Source organism: Anabrus simplex, chromosome 2 (assembly GCF_040414725.1).
Source record: "Anabrus simplex isolate iqAnaSimp1 chromosome 2, ASM4041472v1, whole genome shotgun sequence".
Lineage (NCBI taxonomy): Eukaryota > Metazoa > Arthropoda > Insecta > Orthoptera > Tettigoniidae > Anabrus > Anabrus simplex.
The window spans coordinates 1,114,704,046-1,114,725,286 of NC_090266.1; the positions used below are offsets into that span (position 1 = coordinate 1,114,704,046).

Sequence of the window (21,241 nt, forward strand, 5' to 3'; positions counted from 1 at the left end):
TAAGCGACTGCAGCTATCGAGCTCGGTCAAGAAAAAATTAAGGAAATAAGCGCATGATTGAAGATAATACAAAGAAGATACGGGAAAAAGCTGAAGAACACAATAGTAAAATTGAAGCTTCAAAAACACATCCATTTAAACTATGAGTCACCAACAGGATCATGGAAGTGCTGCCAGTCATTTGGAAAGGCAGTGAATCGGGTAAAAAAGAATCTTTCCCTAAAACTCCAGGCAAGAAAACACCTGTGCTAACAAAACTTATGGCTATTAGCTGGATCAGACATGCAAAACACTTCTGTGATAGCTGTTAAAAAAACAAGTTCAATATCGAAAGAAAATATTAAGTTAGCTGAAAGTTTCTCTTGCCGCGACGACATAAGCCGACAAGCTCCAGGAAAACAGAAAATCAAATATGTAAAACATCCAGACAGTGGTAAAAGAGAACTGATTCATAAATGGTACAGGGTCCCACCAAAATGTGAAGCATACCAAGAATTTTAAAATAGTTACCAGATAGTGAAGTAAGCAAATTAAATATTACTCTTTGCGACCACCATATGTACTACCTGTAGCTGACACTCCGCACAACATTTGTGTCTGTAGGTATCATGCAAATTTCAATTACATCCTGCAATCCACTGTAAAAGTTGTTCCTTCATTTTCAAAACACCATAAACTACTCATGGACAAATTATGCTGCAATTCAAACAATGAAAAATGTATGACTAATGTGTAGGAACTGTTCACGTTACCTGATGGTTGTTATTCCTGACAATGTAGATGTAAATCAAGAAATAATATAGCAGCGATGGGTAGATGTTAACTGATATCCTAAAATAATGGTGCCTCATTTCAAGATTCATTGCTATGTACAGAATATCCAGTCTGAGTATTCTGAGCATTGCATATCAAACAGAGAGGAAGTAGCAAATAAATTTTGCCAAAATTTATGCTTTAGCCTCACAAGATGAGATCCAAAGTGCTCACTGGAAGATATTAAAATCATTCCGTATTGACTGTTTTCACTTTACAAAGAAAAGGATTTATTGCGTCCTATTCAATACTTATTTACTTGCTCAGTAAAGTTCTTATAGCAACTATGCTGTATGGACTTCCCTTTGAGCAATTATGGAACACTTGAAAATAACCAATAATAAATGTTATTTTGCTTTAAGTCCCACTAACTACTTTTGTGGTTTTTGGAGACGCCAAGGTGCTAGAAATGTGTCCCGCAGGAGTTCATTTACGTGCCAGTAAATCTACCGACATGAGGCTGACATATTTGAGCACCTTCAAATGCAACCGGGACTGAGCCAGGGTTGAACCTGTCAAGTTGGGGTCAGAAGACTAGTGCCTCAACTGTCCAAGCCAGTCAGCCTGGCAGAACATAGACAAACTGTATTTTTTTAGTGATAACTATGCTAGTAAATTCAAAAACAAAATTACTGTGTCAAATATTTGTTTTGAGAGAGAGAGAAAGAACTTGCTGTGTATGCCATGTCACATTTGAACTTTGCCTGCTGCTATGCCTGTCGGGACCCTCGAAACGTCTTTGTAGATGCAAGTGTGAACGGGAAGATGACGAAAGAACATCTGAAGAAGTTTTCTCGGTCAGTTTTGAATCCACATTTGCTGACAAAGTCAGCACTACTTTATGACTCCTGGTCTGGACGTAAGGATGAACAAGTACTAATGGAAGCCTCCGGAGGAAAAGATGTACATTTAAAAACCATTCCAACTAAAAAAACAAACTATACACAACCTCTGGACTTGTATTTCTTCAGAAAATATAAAATATATGCCAAGAGAATACCAGACTTTCTTAAAAAACGTTCCAGTAACATGCAGCCCACTTGCACGACAGATTCTTTATCATGAAATTGCATTATGTAATTTACAATTAATTATTATATGTGGACATATATAGACCAAAGCTTCATTATGCATGGCAGAACGCTGGCTACGATATTGGTGAACCTGTGCACAACTTCAGAAATGTTACTGATGTGGCGGTCAGAAGTGATTATGGAATATGCATTTATGACCTGTGATCAATTTGCTTTTCTTCACTGTGTGATTTGTAGTCATTCATATTTCTTTGAGAATTTTACTGAAAGTCCTCACTTGCATCTACAGTTAAGATATCAGCATTGTGTTTGGCTTCTGCAGTGACATCTACAGCATATTTGCAAAGTCTTACAGAAAAAAGACACTCACCAGCACACCGAGCGGTACGTAACGGTCCTGTAACCAAAATTGCATGCAGATATGTTTGTTTGAGCCCAATTACTTTCCTTGTAAGTCAGACATGGAAAGGATAAATGTCTTTAAAGGTGATCTGGATACAAAGTTCCCCAAAGCTACGAGATGCCCAACATACTCATGCCTGTCACCCGACGACCCCGGGTTTGATTCCCGGCCGGGTCAGGGTCTTTTAATTAAATCAAATAAATCTTTATTTGCAAATGAGGTGTCTACCTCGGTGGCAAATGGTACACTGAAATACATTATTGTCAAGCACTAAATTTTAAATTAACAAGAGAAGATAAAAAAAAATTTCTAGAATACAATAATATACAATTTATGCTAACAATTTTTTCTATTAAACAAACAGATCATCCTTAATAAATTTATATTGTTTACAAAATTCTACTTATAATATCTCCTATACTTACAAACATAGTCAACTCATATACAGTATGTGGAATTACTTCAAATACTATGCAACTGGTATAAGATTAAAATTTACATTGCATTTATTTACTTTTTTTTTTTTACCCATTTTGGAGCCTAAGTAGCATTACGACCTGCTACGTCTTAACCAGAGCCCCCTTTTGCCACCACTTTTCAGAGTTCCTGAAGGGCCTTTACAGCTACTGTAGCGGTCCCAGAGCCCTCGAAGTCCCCACTGTACTTCACCCCTACAGGCAGTCCCCTACTTTGGCTGTCCAAACTCCATGGACCAGGGGATGGAATTAATTTTGTTTTTAACACACATCTTTTATTTACAATAGCCTGCACTGGTCGAATGCCCTCTAAAATTTCATTTATTTTCCCTGTTGCTGTTTATTCTCTTCTTGAATACCTGTACAGATTTTGGAAAAGAATCAAACACTATCCCTGGTAAACTGTTCCACTCCTTCACGCCCTTCCCAATGAATGAAAATTTGCCCCAGTCGCTTCTGCTAAAATTCCTTCTAATTTTATACTTGTGGTCAGTTCTGCCAATATAATTATTTTCCAACTGAAGCCTCTCACGGATTTCTCCCCATGCTTCTTCTTCTCCTGTGTAGGCTCTATATAATCCTGTAAGTCCAGTTTTCTCCCTTCTCTTACTTAAAGTTTCCCACCCAAGTTCCTCTAACATTTCTGATACACTACTGTTCCTCCTGAAATCCCCTGTTACAAATCTTGCTGCTTTCCTCTGCACACTATCTATTTCTTTTATTAGGTATTCTTGGTGAGGATCCCAAACACTGTTTGCATATTCCAATAATGGACGCACCATACTTAAGTAACTTTTTTCTTTTAATTCTTTGTTGCATCCTTTAAGTAGCCTCATTATGACATGTAACGATCTGTATGCTTTCCCAACAATGTCATCAACATGACCCTTCCAGTGCAAATTACTTTCAAATCTCACACCTAAGTATTTGCACTTGCCATCTTTTGGGATAACTACCTCATCCAAAGTATATTCAAATTCAGTTTTAAAGCTCCTGTTTGTAAATGTTGTAACAGTTGATTTGCGTCCAATAACCTTCATATTATTTTCTTCAACCCACTGTTGGATACTTTCAAGGTCCCTTTGTAATTCTGAACAATCCTCAATGTTATTTATTTCCCTATAAACAATTATATCATCTGCATACAATCTTATTTTTGATGTTATATTGTTCCCTAAATCATTTACGTATATTAAGAAAAGTAACAGACCGATTATACTACCCTGTGCAATTCCCTTCCAAACTTTTTCCTCCTCCTGTGATATATTATTTCCTACTTTGACTTTCTGAACCCTTGAATTTAGAAATGTTCTTATCCAACGTATAACCCTTACATCCAATCCTATTCCCTCCAATTTCTTTAATAATATTCCATGTTCCACTCTATCAAAGGCTTTGGAAAGATCTATGGCTATGCAATCTAACTGGCCTCCTGAATCCAACTGATCTGATATGTCCTGCTGAAATCCCACCAGTTGTGCCTCACAAGAAAATTTCTTTCTAAATCCATACTGGCTCCTCATGAACCAATTTTTATTATCAAATATCCCTCTGATGTACTTTGCTATTAAACTTTCCAGTATTTTACAAACTATACTGGTAAGGCTGATTGGTCTGTAGTTCTCTGGTTTCCTTTTATCACCCTTTCCTTTATAAATTGGTATTATAATAGATTCCTTCCATTCTTTTGGTATTACACTATTACTTATGACATAGTCAAAGAGAAATTTTAAATAAGGCACTATGTACCACCCCATTGTCTTTAATACCTCTGCAGTAATTTGATCACTTCCTGCTGCTTTTCCTTGCTGAAGCAGTTGAATTTCTCTGAAAATATCTTCATTTGTGAATGAGAAGCTTCTCGTTTCCCTATGTGTCTCTCCCTCTCTATCTTCTGTTACTGTTTCCAACTCCTGACAATCTTCTACTGAATCTCTGAATTCCCTACTAAATAGATTTGCTTTCACAGTATCTGTTGAATAGTGTTCACCCCCTTCTCCCACAATTGTAGGAATTTGGATTCCTTTTCCTTTTTGATTCCTAATATATGAATACATCTTTTTCCATTTCCCTTTGTGGTCATTACCCTCTTGAAGTATGCCATTCATATATTTCTCTTGCTTCCTTTTTCACTCTATTCAGTTCCCTCATTAGCTGTTTTCTAGTTTCTCTAATCTCCCTACCCTCTTTGATTTTCCTGTTTACTATTCTACATTTTCTTTTTAATTTCCTTATTTCCCTTGTATAATAAACAGGATCTGAGGTCATTTTACCCTTCTTAACAGATACAAATCTCTTCTCTCCTTCCCAAATGATTCCTTTAAATTTTGCCCAAAGTGTATCCACATTACTCCCTTCACTTATCCAACAACTGAATTGTGATTCAAGGTAAGTCCCAAATTCATCAACTTTAGTTTTTCTGTAGCAATTGAGGCTTTCACGGCCGGCGTTACAATTCATGTCAGCGCTTTCCGGGCTTGTAGGCCGTGGTCCAGGAGCGAGTGAATGTCCCGACGTTTCACCGAAGACTGCGTTCGGCATTGTCAAGGGTTCCGACTGAAGCCATTGAAATCCTAAAGCATACCAACAGCTTCAACCGTAAGGAGGAATCTGAACGGGTAAACAAAGCCTGGTTTCCAGTCTTGAAAGCTCCAACCCTGAAGGACACGATAGCCGCGGCAGACCGGAAGAAAGCAACGGGTGATCGCCTGCCTGTCTCCGCCAAGGCAGGTCAGTGTACATCGGGCTCCCTACCGCTTCAACCATTGGCCGAAGAACAGCCAATCAGCGACCGCCCCTCACCATAGCGGCCAATAGGCGAGAAGCGTACCGTATCCTGCACTATATAAGTAGGTGGAATTACAACAGCACTTCATTCCACTGAGAGCTTCGCTGCTATCGAAGTCAGTCGGAACCCTTGACAATGCCGAACGCAGTCTTCGGTGAAACGTCGGGACATTCACTCGCTCCTGGACCACGGCCTACAAGCCCGGAAAGCGCTGACATGAATTTTAGTTTTTCTGTATAATTTCTTGTCTTGTGTGACCCTCTTATTAAGCATTTTTCGTACAAGTCCTACATCCGTTATTACAGCCTTATGGTCACCTATTCCTTCAATTACCTCAGTTTTATCAACAATTTCCCATGGTTTAACCAAGAATACATCTAGCAAGTTGTTGAGACGAGTCGGTTCTTGTACTACTTGCGTAAATCCTCCCTCCCAAATTAACTTATTTGCCAGTTTCTGTTCATGGGCTTCACTTGCAGCTCCATTCCATTCAACTTCAGGCAAGTTTAGATCTCCCCCAATCATTACCATATCATTATTATTGTTTTTATGAGTATAATCTATTATTTTCTCAAATATTTCCATGTCTCTTTCCTCTCTTCCAGGCCTATATGTTCCTATAATTCCCACCTCCTTCATGTTATCACAAACTAATTTTATCCCTAATATTTCATCCCTTTCATCGCTAAACCATTCATGTGAACAATTTCCTTCACCAGAATTGTACATGATTAACATACCTGGCCTGGGGACTGAGAGTTTGTCGTCCTTAACGTTCCTTTTCTCACATTCAACACTTTACACTTCCGCCATTTACAAAATACATGCAGGTTCCTCACATACGCTGCAAGTAGGGGCAAAAGATCTTTCTAGGTTGACGCCCCAAACAAATAGGGGAGGAAAAAAAAAAAAAAAGGATTCACAGGAGGAGAAAGAACTTAATCTGGTTGAAGAGTTTATTGCTATAGGCAAATCCGAGGCATCTGATATACAATCATATACAATCTGGCGTGTTTGTGTTGGTGGATCTTTTGGTTGAAAAGAAACAAAAAATATCAATTGAAAAAGCATCATATATTAGTATATGCCAAAGCAAATTTGACTAGGAAGAAGACGTGAACATTATGTTCTTAAAAGCTGTTGGTAAAGACAACACTTTTTTCAGCCCTGACGAAAATGACGTTTCATTCATTCAGTTCCAACAGATTATTGCAGTTCTTGAGGTTTCAAAATGAAAAAGGTAGAATTTATAACAATATTAGGGGTAGATTTTGTCTTAGATTTCTGTCCAAGTATAAATATGATTCTAATGTGCATTTAATAATAAACTAGCAGTTACCCGCGGCTCCGCTCACGTGGACTTTGTTATTTGATAATGGCCAAATTACTGTACTAAGACATTATCTGAAAATGATTAAGTATAAAAACTCACCGAAAAATTGAGTTTCATTTATCAAGGGAAACTCTGTGTAAACCACGTTCGTGGTATTCCCTTTTGGGGCTAAGATGACCGGGCGATATAGAAGTGTGCATGTGAGAAACAGTCTTCTCTCAAGTAAAAAAAAAATTATATTCATGTTTCTTTATTTTTAAAGGAGATTCCAAATACCTATTTCCACACCTGTAACATCTTGCATTTTTAAGATATAAGAATCCCCATAAAAATAATACAACCCCTTTATTAGTCCTCCCCCCCCCAAACTGTAAGTGCCTTTTACAAAAAAAGAAAACACATTTCTATATTCTTAACGGAGGTTCAAAATACCAACTTTCCTGTCTGTAACATCTTCAGATTTGAGATATAAGTATCATAAAAAAGTTGAACTCCTTTATCAACCCTGACCCCTGTCGTTAATTTGATTTCCCCTCTCAAACATGAGACTTTTTTTTATTTTTAAAGGAGATTCCAAATGTCAATTTTCACGTCTGTAACCTTCAGTTTTTGAGATATAACATTCTCATAAAAGGAATTCAATTTTTTCACTTCCTTTCACCTTCCCTCCTTAAGTGAATTTTCCGAAAACAAAAAATATATGTTTAATTATAAAGGGGCTTCCAAATACCAATTATCATGACTGTAACATACTCAGTTTTTGAGATATATGTATCCTCATGAAATGAATTCAACTCCTTTTTCACCCCCCCCCCTTAACCCACCCTCAAGTTAATTTTCCCCAAAAATGCCAATTTCTTTATTTTTAGGGAAGATTGCAAATACCAATTTTCACATCTGTAACATCTTTAGTTTTTTTAGATATAAGTATCCCCATACAAATAATTCAACTAATTTTTCAATTCCTCCACCTCCCCCCCCCCCCCCTTTCAGAGGATTTTCTGAAAACAAAAAGTACACATTTCTTTACTAATTTTCTCGTCTGTAACATGTTACGTTTCTAAGATATACTGTAGATATTGTCTCTTTAAAAATTCACCCCCTTTGTCACTCCTGTTCACCCCCATTAACTGGATTTTCCAAAAACAGAAAAATACAGGGTTCTTTATTTTTAAAGGAGATTTCTATGTGCCAATTTTCACGCCTGTAACATTTTCAGTTTTTGAGATATGTGTATCCTCATAAACTGGATTCAACCCCTTTTTCACTTATTTTCAGCCCCCTTAATCAGATTTTCCGGAAACAAAAAAACCATGTATTTCTTTATTTTTAAAGGAGATTCCAAATACCAATTTTAAATCTTTGAGATATAGATATATTCGTTTTAAAAATTCACCCCCTTAACGACGGAATATCCAAAAGTCCTTCCTTAGTGAGCACCTACAATATAATATAAATGTATCCCCCCAAATTTAATTTCTATATATCCAGTAGTTTCAGCTCAGCGATGATGAATCAGTCAGTCAGTCAGCCAGGACATGCTATTTTATATATACAGATAATTATCAAAACACAGGTGTTTCAGAATAATTTTTAAGCAGTCATTATATTTGTTTGTGGCTTCTAATGTTTAATTAACTCAAACAATCTTACTTTAATTTGTCCCTATATGTGATACTCTCCAAGAAACCATACCCACCTTAAGCATGATGCTATGAAGGAAAAAAAGGTAGAAAGGGCGAAAAAGATTGATTCCTTAGACTGGAACGTCATCCGTCAAACTGATCCTTGTACTATGTGATGAAAGGAGTGACAGTGACATCAAGATACGGAAGTCTTCAAAATAACTTTGTAAACAGGCTGAGCAGTCTAACAAAACCATACCTTAATTCGCAATGGGAATTTAACACTAGTGACTTAATCGTAAGCTTTAATTTTCATAATGATACAATGAGAGAATTACAATTCAAATAGAGAAAAGAAAGGGTTTCTGGTGACCTAAGGTATGGTTTCTTAAATGAAGTCCTGCATTATCTTCTTGTACCAAAATTTGAAATAATAATAGACTTCATTTACTGGACTGCATATTTTGTTAACTGCTAAGGTCTGCAATAGTGCTGCGATTTGTTTCTTCGTGCTTACAAGTGCATTGCACGAAATACACAAATAACATCATGTGGGGAGTTTTGTCAGGTTTACAGTGGGTCATACGAAAAAACTTTTTGTGACTGGACTTTAGGTCTCATAAAAAGGAATTACTGCGTGAAACCTACTTCTTCTCTGACAGATATTGTCTTGGTCATTGAAGATAGCACACCTGAGTTAAAATTTAACAAAGCAGTCATCATCAGAAAAGAAATTGGGTGACCTGTTATTTAGTATGTATGTATGTATGTATGTATGTATGTATGTATGTATGTATGTATGTATGTATGTATGTATGTATGACTGGCAGGCAAGCTGCTTTATGTTGCACTGACACAGATAGGTCTTATGGCGAAGATGGGACAGGAAAGGGCTAGGAGTGGGAAGGAAGCAGCCGTGGCTTTAATTACATAGAATTCACTTGCCTAGAGTGAAAATTGGAAACAAAAGAAAACCATTTTCAGGCCTGCCGATAGTGGGGTTCGAACCCACCATCTCCTTAATACTGGATACTGGCTGCACTTAAGCGACTGCAGCTATCAAGCTCGGTGTATGACTGGCAACATCGTAGGAATAAAGATCCTCTGATCACGTTTTTCAGTCATTTTACTGTGAAAAAGAATATACCCAGGGTCATTACATGTCAACAAAAATTGGATGGTCCAACTGTAACTGCGAACATTTGTAAGACAGATCATAAAGGACTAAATGTCTGTTCAACAACATTCAAGAGTACTGCACAGCAGAAACAAGGAATTTGTTGTGCTCACGGCCAGGCAACAATAAGGCCGCTGAACCTGGGCCAAGTAGCAAGACTGACTGAATACTGTAAGCGCAAAAGGAAGACATGAAATTTGGAACATTCCAGAAAAATGAACAATAATTCAGTATTTTGTTACTATAGGATACAAAATAGATTAGTAGTGTAAATCCATAATTTGATACAGTCTGTGTGTAGTTTCAGAACACACTTTTAAAATATCCAAAATTATTACTTTTATGCCTGTCTCCATGGCTGAATCTTTAGTGTCTGGGGGGCTCAGAGGTTCGATTCTCGGTCAGACCTTCAATGGTTAATTCCAATGGCTCAGGGGCTGGATGTGTGTGCCAGCTTCATCGTTAGAATTCATCATGGGTACAGGCTCATCTTCACAGACGCGCGGGTCTCCTATACGATGTCAACTCGAAAGACCTGCAACAGGCCTCTTTGGAGGCCAAATGCCATTAGAAAATTAATATTATTATTAACATTAGCATTACTACTATTATTATAATTATTATTGTATCCTTATCTTGTTTGCAGGATGTCGAAGGCTGTGTGGGCCTGGGAAAGGTAGATGCTGCATACAGGAAAATCAAGGAAACCTTTGGAGAAAGGAAGTCTAGGTGTATGAATATTAAGAGATCAGATGGAAAGCCACTTCTAGGGAAAGAAGACAAAGCAGAAAGATGGCAGGAGCACATCCAACAGTTGTATCAAGGTAAAGATGTAGATAATTTGGTTCAGGAATATGAAGAGGCTGTTGATGCTGATGAAATGGGAGACCCAATTTTGAGGTCAGAGTTTGACAGAGCTGTGAGTGACCTCAATAGGAACAAGGCACCTGGAATTGATGACATTCTCTCTGAATTACTGCCTTAGGAGAAACCAGCATGGCAAGGTTATTTCATTTAGTGTGCAAGATGTATGAGACAGGAGAAGTCCCATCCGATTTTCAGAAGAATGTTGTTATACCTATTCCCAAGAAAGCCGGTGCTGACAGGTGTGAAAACTACCGCACCATTAGTTTAGTATCTCATGCCTGCAAAATTTTAACACGTATTATTTATAGAAGAATGGAAAAACAAGTTGAAGCTGAGTTGGGAGAAGATCAATTTGGCTTCAGAAGAAATGTAGGAACACGTGAAGCAATCCTGACTTTACGTCTGATCTTAGAGGATCAAATCAAGAAGGACAAGCCCACGTACATGGCATTCGTAGATCTAGAAAAGGCATTCGATAATGTTGATTGGACCAAGCTATTTATGATTCTGAAGATGATAGGGATCAGATACTGAGAACGAAGAATTATCTACAATCTGTAAAAAAATCAGTCTGCAGTGATAAGAATCGAGGGCTTTGAAAAAGAAGCAGCAATCCAGAAAGGAGTGAGGCAAGGCTGCAGTTTATCCCCTCTGCTTTTCAATGTTTACATAGAACAGGCAGTAAAGGAAATCAAAGAGAAATTTGGAAAGGGAATCACAGTCCAAGGAGAGGAAATCAAAACCTTGAGATTTGCTGATGATAATTGTTATTTTATCTGAGACTGCAGAAGATCTCGAGAAGTTGCTGAATGGTATGGATGAAGTCTTGGGTAAGGAGTACAAGATGAAAATAAATAAGTCCAAAACAAAATGAAGGAAATGAAGTCTTAAAACACGTAGATGAATACTGTTACTTGGGTAGTAAAATAACTAACGATGGCAGAAGTAAGGAGGACATAAAATGCAGACGAGCACAAGCAAGGAAGAGCTTTCTTAAGAAAAGAAATTTGCTCACTTCAAACATTGATATCGGAATTAGAAAGATGTTTTTGAAGACTTTCGTATGGAGCGTGGCATTGTATGGAAGTGAAACATGGACGATAACTAGCTCAGAAAGAAAGAGAATAGAAGCTTTTGAAATGTGGTGTTACAGAAGAATGCTGAAAGTGAGATGGATAGATCGAATCACATTAGTAGACGAATAAGTTTGAATGGCGTTTATAAAAGTAGGAAAGATCACAATATGAAGATAAAGTTGGAATTCAAGAGGACAAACTGGGGCAAATATTCATTTATAGGAAGGGGACTTAGGGATTGGAATAACTTACCAAGGGAGATGTTCAATAAATTTCCAATTTCTTTAAAATCATTTAGTAAAAGGCTAGGAAAGCAACAGATAGGGAATCTGCCACCTGGGCGACTGCCCTAAATGCAGATCAGTATTGACTGATTGAATGAAGAGATACTGAATAGAATTGGTGAGAGGAGATCGATTTGGCTAAATTTGACGAGAAGAAGAGATAGAATGATAGGACACATCTTAAGACACCCAGGACTTGTTCAGTTGGTTTTTGAAGGAAGTGTAGGTGGTAAGAATGGTAGGGGTAGACCAAGGTATGTATATGACAAGCAGATTAGAGCAGATGTAGGATGCAATAGTTACGTAGAAATGAAAAGATTAGCACAGGATAGGGCGGCATGGAGAGTTGCATCACACCAGTCTATGGACTGATGACTCAAACAACATCTTTTTTGTACATCTTCAGATAGAAGTTCTGCATATATGAGTGTCACAAGATAAATTGCCTTTTTTCAAATTTTGAACAATGTTTACATATTTAATTTCTGAAGAATAAATCTAAATATTCATGAAAATTTTTTTAATATGCAAAGCGGATATTCCTTTATCCAGTGAGAGAATAAGATTTTCTTAAATCCTTAATATATTACTGGAGTACTTATACCACATTTTTCAATAGATTTTCTCGAAATTAAATAAACTCTGTCTTACAACTTGAAAGTTGCACACGTAACCAGTTTTTAAACTAGAGATTTTTGGGTTTTCACAAAAAAGATTGCAAATTTATCTACTCTCAAAATATAAAACAAACCAAAAATGTGATTTTCCTACCTCAGGTATGGTTTGCTAAAGAGTGTCATACACTGTCTCCTTTAATCTGATAAGCATTTTGCCAATTTTGCTCGGTTACTTTTCCTGTCAACTGTGTAACACCCGTTACATTCAAAATAGTTGAATAAGAAAAAGTGTTTGTCCTTTTTTAAATTATACTTTTAGCTGTTCTAGAGTTCCTTTGGTCAGCAATAAAATTTGTGAGTTTCTATTAGCTGTCATATCAAGAGTTTTTATTGATTTTCACTATCTACTTCAACAAGTGGGTTGCATTTATGTAACACCCATTATAGATTTTTTTTTTTTTTTTTTTTTTTTTTTTAAGTATTTCAAATAATGGGAAAATTTGTATTTCAGAAAATAATAGCCCATGTCTGTCTGTTAGGTCATCAGAGGTTGGTTGGATCCTCAAATAGCACCACCAATGGTTATGCGGTTATAAGGAAACTGCAAAAACCAATGGGAGCACCAAAATGAGGCATACTAGGCAAGATGAGGAGTGATGTAGTTTGCCATTGCTTTCCCCACTGGGCCAGAAAGTGTTACTGCAGCATGACTAACCCTATGAGCAACACCTTTCATAACACTCAAACACACTATTCATGCTCTGAATGTCATTACTTAGCACCACCCATACCCCAGCAGCTTTCATATAGTCACAGCCATGGATGAAACTGGGACTTTGGCGGAAGCTACACTTTACTCTGGCCATAGTACACACAAAAGAAAGAGCTATCTTTTGCAATTAATGAGATTTTGATCAACTTATTTCATTCTCCAAATCTGACTTTTTAACTGTTCAACTGTAACACCAATTACAATGGCATGCCTAGTTCATAAAATATCATGGGATAGGCTGAGATGGTTCCCAATATGCTAGGGTGAAGAGAGATGCTCACAATTATGATACTTGGACCAAGTTAAAATTAACACTAGGATATAGTGATGGAAGAGGACAGGAGGAAAGACTAAAGGAAAATGGGTGAGGGGAACCAAATTGCTCCAACCTGACTGGACGTGGATAAGTGATGTGATAACTAGAGACGGGAATTTGCCTATTTTATTCCTGTGTTCAGAAACGTAGGCTTTTGAGATATAAATCCGTTTTGGGGTCCTTTAAGCTAGATTTCGTTGGTTTTATTGTGCCTATAAATGCCTATTTCTGGGGTTTGTGCCTATTTTGAGTATATTTGCCAATTTGATGCCTTTTTAATCTATTTTAAAGAAGCTGATTTTCTTCCAATAACTGATGTGCTCGACAGAATTATCTTCTCATTTCTCAAGATCTGTTTACTCAACGAACAAAAATGGGAATTCTCGGAAGTCACCAGAAGTAATGTAATTATTAAATTAATGTAGTAATGGTCCACCTTTCAATACTATAATATGTAATATTCTAAATTACATTAATTAGGGACTAGTTTCGGCCTGGGCTGGCCATCTTCAGCCTTAATGTATAACACCTAATAACTAAACAAATGTACATGCACACAATTGACATAAAAACAAAAGAAAACAAATATATACAAAGTGACATTAAAAACTGGGATGGAATATGAATAAATTTGAAAATGAACTAGGTTCTAACATCTTGAGTATGTTCATCATTGAGAATAATTTCAAGTATTAAGTATTAATTTATATACACAGAACTGTTAGTTCTAATACTGCTGATCATTTCAATAGGAACTGGTAAATGTTGATCCTGTAGTTTGTCATCAAATCTATATGTGTGGTGTTAGCTATATGTAATCCATTGGACACTAGCTGACAGGGAACTGTTAGATGTTTCATCTTCAATCAGCTAGTGGTTATTTACAGCAGTGTCCAATGGATTACATATAGCTAACACCACACATATAGATTTGATGACAAACTACAGGATCAACATTTACCAGTTCCTATTGAAATGATCAGCAGTATTAGAACTAACAGTTCTGTGTATATAAATTAATACTTAATACTTGAAATTATTCTCAATGATGAACATACTCAAGATGTTAGAACCTAGTTCATTTTCAAATTTATTCATATTCCATCCCAGTTTTTAATGTCACTTTGTATATATTTGTTTTCTTTTGTTTTTATGTCAACTGTGTGCATGTACATTTGTTTACTTATTAGGTGTTTTATATTAAGGCTGAAGATGGCCAGCCCAGGCCGAAACTAGTCCCTAATTAATGTAATTTAGAATATTACATTTTATAGTACTGAAAGGTGGACCATTACTACATTAATTTAATAATTACATTGTACTAGCAATTCAATACGGATCAGAACCATGAAGTTTATAACCTATGGTCACCAGAAATAGTTCTTGGGAAATTTCCGTCTGGAGAAACAAGGAACAATTTGACAACGGCGAACTACGTTGCACAACCTATACCCCTTATACCTCCTTCTCGATGTAAACTGTTGTACGCGTACGCTTTACCTTCATAACGTGTTGTGATTTATTGTGAAGAAGAAGTGTGTCTGTGGCAACGCCCAAAGAAAAATCACCGGGCGAGTTGGCTGTGCGCTTAGGGACGCGCAGCTGTGAGCTAGCATCCAGGAGATAGTGGGTTCGAGCCCCACTGTCGGCAGCCCTGACAATGGTTTTGCGTGGTTTCCCATTTTCACACCAGGCAAATGCTGGGGCTGTACCTTAATTAATGTCACGGTCGCTTCCTTCCCACTCCTAGGCCTTTCCCATCCCATTGTCACCATTAGACCTATCTGCGTCGGCGTGACGCAAAAAAATTGTAATTGCAAAAAAAAAAAAAGTCGAAGTCCTACTGGCTGAAGCGGTGGATCACAGGCGATCCCAATTTCACTACGGATGGAAGGGTAGACTTCTGCCAAGCTTGCTGTAAGGAGGTAAATTCGTTCGTTCCTTTTATCCTTTTTTGTGACTGAACTACGATCGCATTTCATTGTAGCATTTATAGGTCTATTAAATTACGTATTGTGGAAATTGTTTTGTTGCAATTAGTCGTGAACTTTCAATAATTTATATTGCTAAAATTTAAATAATCATTAATTACTGTACGAGGAGTTAGACTGCCGGTGGTCTCTTGTCATGGAGTGGATGAAAATTAAAAATCGGTATTTTGAACTCTGATTCATTTCCTGTGAAAATAGAGATTTACAACTGAAATATTTTTTCTTTCTTTCTTAATCTGTTTACCCTCCAGGGTAGGTTTTCCTCTCGGACTTAGCGAAGGATCCCACCTCTACTGTCTCAAGGGCAGTGTACTGGAGCGTGAGACTTTGGGTGGGGATACCACTGGGGAGGAGGACTAGTACCACACCCAGATAAACTCACCTTCTTTGCTGAACAGGGGCCTTCTGAAGGCATGGGAAGATTGGAAGGGACAGGCAAAGAAGAGGTAAGGAAGTGGTCGCGTCCTTAAGTTATCGTAGGTAACATCCCGGCATTTCTCTGGAGGAGAAGTGCGAAACCACGGAAAACCACTTCGAGGATGGCTGAGGTGGGAATCTAGCTCACCTCTACTCAGCTGACCTCCCAGGGCCGAGTGGACCACGTTTCAGCCCATGTGCCACTTTTTAAATTTAGTGGCAGAGCCGGGAATCGAACTCGGGCCTCCGTGGGTGGCGGCTAATCACGCTAACTACTACACCACAGAAGCGGACTACAACTGAAATTTAATTTTAAACAATCGTGAGTAGCTTTCACTAGCGCTATGTGTAGGCACTAGTGAACTCTATTACGCTTCCGCTAAGCCTTTGCGAAACATAGGACGAAGATGGAATGTGGTGCCGCTAGGACGATGTCACAGAGGCTAGACATACAGGATGGCACGGCTTGGACGATGTCACAGCGTGTTTTACAAGGCTGCAAAGACTATCTTGAGGCCAGTGAAAACACCGTTGGTCTGGATTGGTGAGGTCCGGCAAGGGTCCAGTTAGTATCTGTTGTCCTGGGGGGGGGGGGGCAAGCAAAGAGAGTCTGGGGTGCATAAGATCTAGCATCCCATCTAGAGTCTTGCTGCTAAATTGTGACAAAAAGTAAGATTATGGGCACATGCCATTTCAAACCACGCGGTTTTCTAATTTTCAACGAGGGTGGCAGCCTTGTGGGCACACATGATGCAGGATCTATTGCAGGCAACAGAAAATAGTCCTCATGACAGCTGACCCAGCTGACCAAAGCCGGCAAATAACAACACATAAAATGTTCACAAATCTGAGATCTATAGTGCCTCCATTTTAATTCTTCTATATAAGTAAGAATACTGCTAGGGGCAGCTTGATGATTCCCTGGCAAGCATATAGGAAGGATCTCTCCTCTACGTTAATCAGGTATCGTTTCACGTCATTTTTATTATTTTATTCACCCAGTGAACTCGACAGGAAACTGCCAGATTTTAACTGAACATTTTTGAGGACATATTTCCACATAAATTACGAATTCTCTTCTTCATACTTTAAAGTTTTTTACTTCTAGAAACATCACCTCTAATAGTCTTTTTTCTTTTTTTTATGAAACAAATGCATGATTATACTAAGCATTATTGCCAATTAGTCCACCTGTAGAAATTTAAGATATAGGAACATTGTAACTTAAGTCAATTTTAATATTTTTCAGATCAAATGTGAAAAGATACCATATAGATCAACATAGAAATACTGCGATGCATTTGACACTAGTACAAAAAGCTGTATCATCTTTTCTACCTGTCCACTGTAAACAGCGACCAACAACAATTTTCTATAGACCTGTGCACTGCAATGGTGTGAGCTAATATCCCCCTGCATGAACTGGAACATCTTCAAACTTCAACAAGCTGCCGGGAGCAATCACCAAGTTGGAGAAGAGTGGCTTTCTCCTGGTGGTGTCATTTAGGGTTGTGAAAGAAGTCGGGAGAAGTTTTCACCGAAACTCTGGGAAGGTAGCCGCTGTCAGTAAAAAGTTCCATAAGAGTCCTGCAGCTGAATCTACGATGGAAAGCGATGATAAAAGTAGTCAGGGTGCTACGAGGTGAGGTACATGAAGCAGTTGAACTAAAACAAGATGAAGTGGCTTCATTGAAGTTTTGCCCAATCACTTCCTGTGAGGCTGAGAGATTTTTCTCTCAGTACAAAACAGTCTGCCCAACAGGAGAAGATTGTTACTGGAAAACACTGAAAAGTTGCTTGTTGTACATTCCTTTTATAGTAATTGAGTGTGATATTAAATTATAAGTATTTTTTCACGCCTATTTTACACGTTAGTGCCTATTTACATGCCTATTTTGGCTCATTTAAGAGCCTATGTGCCTGCCTATTTTAACTGTTTTAGTGCCTATAATTCTTGTCTCTAGTGATAACACTGAAGCAAAATCACCTTTTGGTGGTGTGCAATTTTTCCTTAAATTCAGATGATCTGAAAATATTATTATTTAGTTCTTCTTCCAAATTGAAGCATGTTTTTTTCCCTGTACCTTCCGTACAGTTTGCTGACGTTTCAAACACACTGCAGTATTCTTTGACAAGGTAACTGAAATACCCCTACTTGTTCTGCGGTAATCAACTAAGGGTGTGGTTATTATGCTTCACACTGGTACATATGCCCCACAGGGCCTTCTGAAACATCTGGAACGTGTGTGCCACTCAGCAAGTAGTCGGGAGTTACCGTTGCTTGCATGTGACTCTAGGATTCATCCTGTATGTTCATGCTTTATTGTTACCCATGTACAATAGGCATCCAAGAATTGCTTATTTTGTAGCCTTCCGCTAAATTCACATTGCTCGGGTGTTTCTTAATTTCAATAGCCTCTTGGATTTTTCTTGCGAGATTCTAGGGAATAGATGCTAAAATCGTAGTTCTGTCAAATGAAATTACATGTCTTGTTTTGCATGAATGCTTGGTTGCAGCTCTCTGTGTCTTTCTTCTTGGTGTGACAGTTCACATATGTAGTATGTACTGCAGCTACATTCAATGTTGTAGTCTCCAGTGGCCTGTAATTCTATTATGTCTTTGACTGGTGTCAGGTAATGGGTTAACTTCTGGTGTAGTTTATAAATGGTCTTGATGTCATAATTGTTTAGCATCTACGCAATCCTGTCTGTAGTGTTTCTCATGTATGGAAGTATCGCTGTCTTCCGATAGGCTCCGTGCGCTGCCGGAAAAAATGCACCGCTACGCTGCGAGTGACGAACATTGCAAGTTAAAGCGATCACCGCGCACATATCTCTGTCGTTTCACAGCGTGTTGCTATGGCCGACTAAATAATAACAGTGGGATTTCAGAGTGTTTTATGCAACAACAATCGGCCAAATTATTCCAAACTTCAAGAAAGTGGTCATGTTTTAAATTTACAAGAAAAACTGTTCGCAGGAAATAGCAACAGAGCGAATAACTGCAAATATAATAAGAGAAAAACGTTGGTTCACTAGAGAGAGTACCATTTCACGATAGAGGCAACATAGTAATTTATGTATTATTTGTGGTGATAACGAGGTTAATTTTCATGTACACATTCAATAATGCTGTCTTCAGAAAAATATATTTGGCCTATCTCTAATACCATATCATGTTAGCGTAGGTTAAAGTTGAGAGGGAGACCTTGGTAAAATAATAAAAATGTTTCCATGAAATGCAAGCATATTTCTGCTGTTATTTATACAGTTTACTCCGAACATGTCACCTCGTGTACCGATCAACCCTGTGAACTGTCTGGACCTCGCATCTAAAAAGCGCGGAAAGAGAAATACAACAAGGAGATGAGCTTATAGAGGAACTTTTTCCGATAAAAAGGCACAGGTTTGATGTTGGACCAATTGAAATTATCAGAATATCTTAACTTTGCCAATAAATTATTGTGTCTGTATTTATATGATCGCGACCACCTCTGTAATATAACGGTTAGCGCTACTAGTTTCCTTCGTCGGGGGCCCGGGTTTGATTCCCGATACAGACAGAAATTTATTGCTTGAAAAGAGTTGCACCACCTCGGGGCGAGAACAGAACTTTACGTATGTAAAATGCGGTATTTCTATGAGCTATTGATATTGTGTAATGGAGGCCAATTTCTATAATTACAATATATATGTCCACTGCCTTTTTAAACCCATTTCGTGAGGTTGTGACAGAATACTCTAAAATTTCACATTGTGATCTGTAGTACGGTATATTATTATTTATTTTGCACACTTTCGTGGTAATGATATTCAAGCAATTGTACAGATTTTAGGAAATCCAAGCAGAATAAACCTTAATGTAAACTACAGTTCTGCGTAGAATTTGAACCCATAAATTTCCGTACAGTTCCAGTCGTGGCAATGACCACCGTCTTCTGCATGGTCTTGTAGATGTTGGTGTTGACATCCAACTTCTTCAATAATTTGTTTGTAATTGTTAACCTTTGCATTGTGTTAAAAGTAACTGTGTATTAAATACTGTAAATGTACAAATCTGGAATCACTTCCTGCGATTTACTGCTGAGATCCACTGTATTTTCAAATCCATTTCGTGAGGTCGTGAATGAAAGCTCTGTATTACTGTATCTATTAATGCAGCAAAGAACAAGCACATCATTCTCTCGTAACGTTGTGACATTAAAAAATTATCATCTGAAGACAGCACTGGAAAATAATTGAATAAATGCATGTAAACGTTACACACATTCCAGCTTCTTATGGCGAGCTGTCGATGAAGATGATTAAGTAGATCTCATAGTATCCACCCGCAGCAGCACAGTGCTATATGCACGGAGCCTATAGGGCAGTTCCTCCTCTCCTCTCTTCTACCATGGCCTTTACTTTGTTCTGATTTTCAAAAAAACTTGCCAGGCTTGTTTAACACCGAGTATCTATTTCTTCCAAGGGTTCCCGTGAGGTGTTCTTTGTGTCAGATATCACTACGATTCTATTAATTAGTGATTATAGAACAGCTTGCTTTCATGATGGGTGGTGGTGAGAAGAGGCATGCAGGTATGTGTGTATTTCCTGTATACTGCATGGCTCTCGGTCCCACTGGCATTCCGTTTTACAAGGACATATAGGAACGGCGGTTTCCCCTCTACATCGATTTCCATGGTGAACGGAATATTTCCATGAATGGAGTTAAGATGGTTGACAAGATCACTGCTCTCCACAGTATTATAATTGCAAACATACATACGGAACAATTCTAACAGAAAGCCTTAGCCACATTAATCCTCTAACCGAAATGCTTTCTCCACTACGTGGACAACACTTCCGTCATGTGACCTCAAGGGAGTAATAACCTTCAGTTACTTCTTTACCATCTTAACACCTGGAAGTGTGTAGTAAGTTTTACAGGTTTCAAAATATCATTGGTTAAAATATCCAAGCAAATAACACATTGTGGTTATTCCTGATTATTCACAAGAATATTGCTGAAAACTAGATTTAGATAACCGTTTTCATGTTTGCCCACTCTGTTGAATAATTAACCTTATAGGCGAGAGCTGAAGCAGATGCAGAAGGTGAACCAACAACTATAGTCGTATCCATCAAATTAAGCAGATGAAGAAAACTGCACTGTCGTCAGACATGGAAACGGCGAAGCGGCAGATGGTCGAGAGTCGCTTACCTCTGAGCATGGACTGACAACGATCAGCATGCAGTGCTGTCTAATTGAAACT

The 21,241-nt window shown here is 38.0% G+C and overlaps 1 protein-coding gene across 2 annotated transcripts in view; it reads right to left on the bottom strand.

Annotated features, from left to right (window-relative positions):
* The window catches only part of LOC136864727 (DDB1- and CUL4-associated factor 10 homolog), a 75,191-nt gene that overhangs the window by 39,600 nt on the left and 14,350 nt on the right, over window positions 1-21,241 (bottom strand). Inside the window, exon 2 of one of the 2 annotated variants that reach the window (XM_067142069.2) lies at window positions 9,988-10,197. The exons of the other annotated variant lie outside the window; for it this stretch is intronic. The gene's annotated coding sequence lies outside the window, so the exon portion shown is untranslated. The remainder of the gene's footprint in view (window positions 1-9,987; window positions 10,198-21,241) is intronic. 2 annotated transcript variants of the gene reach the window in all.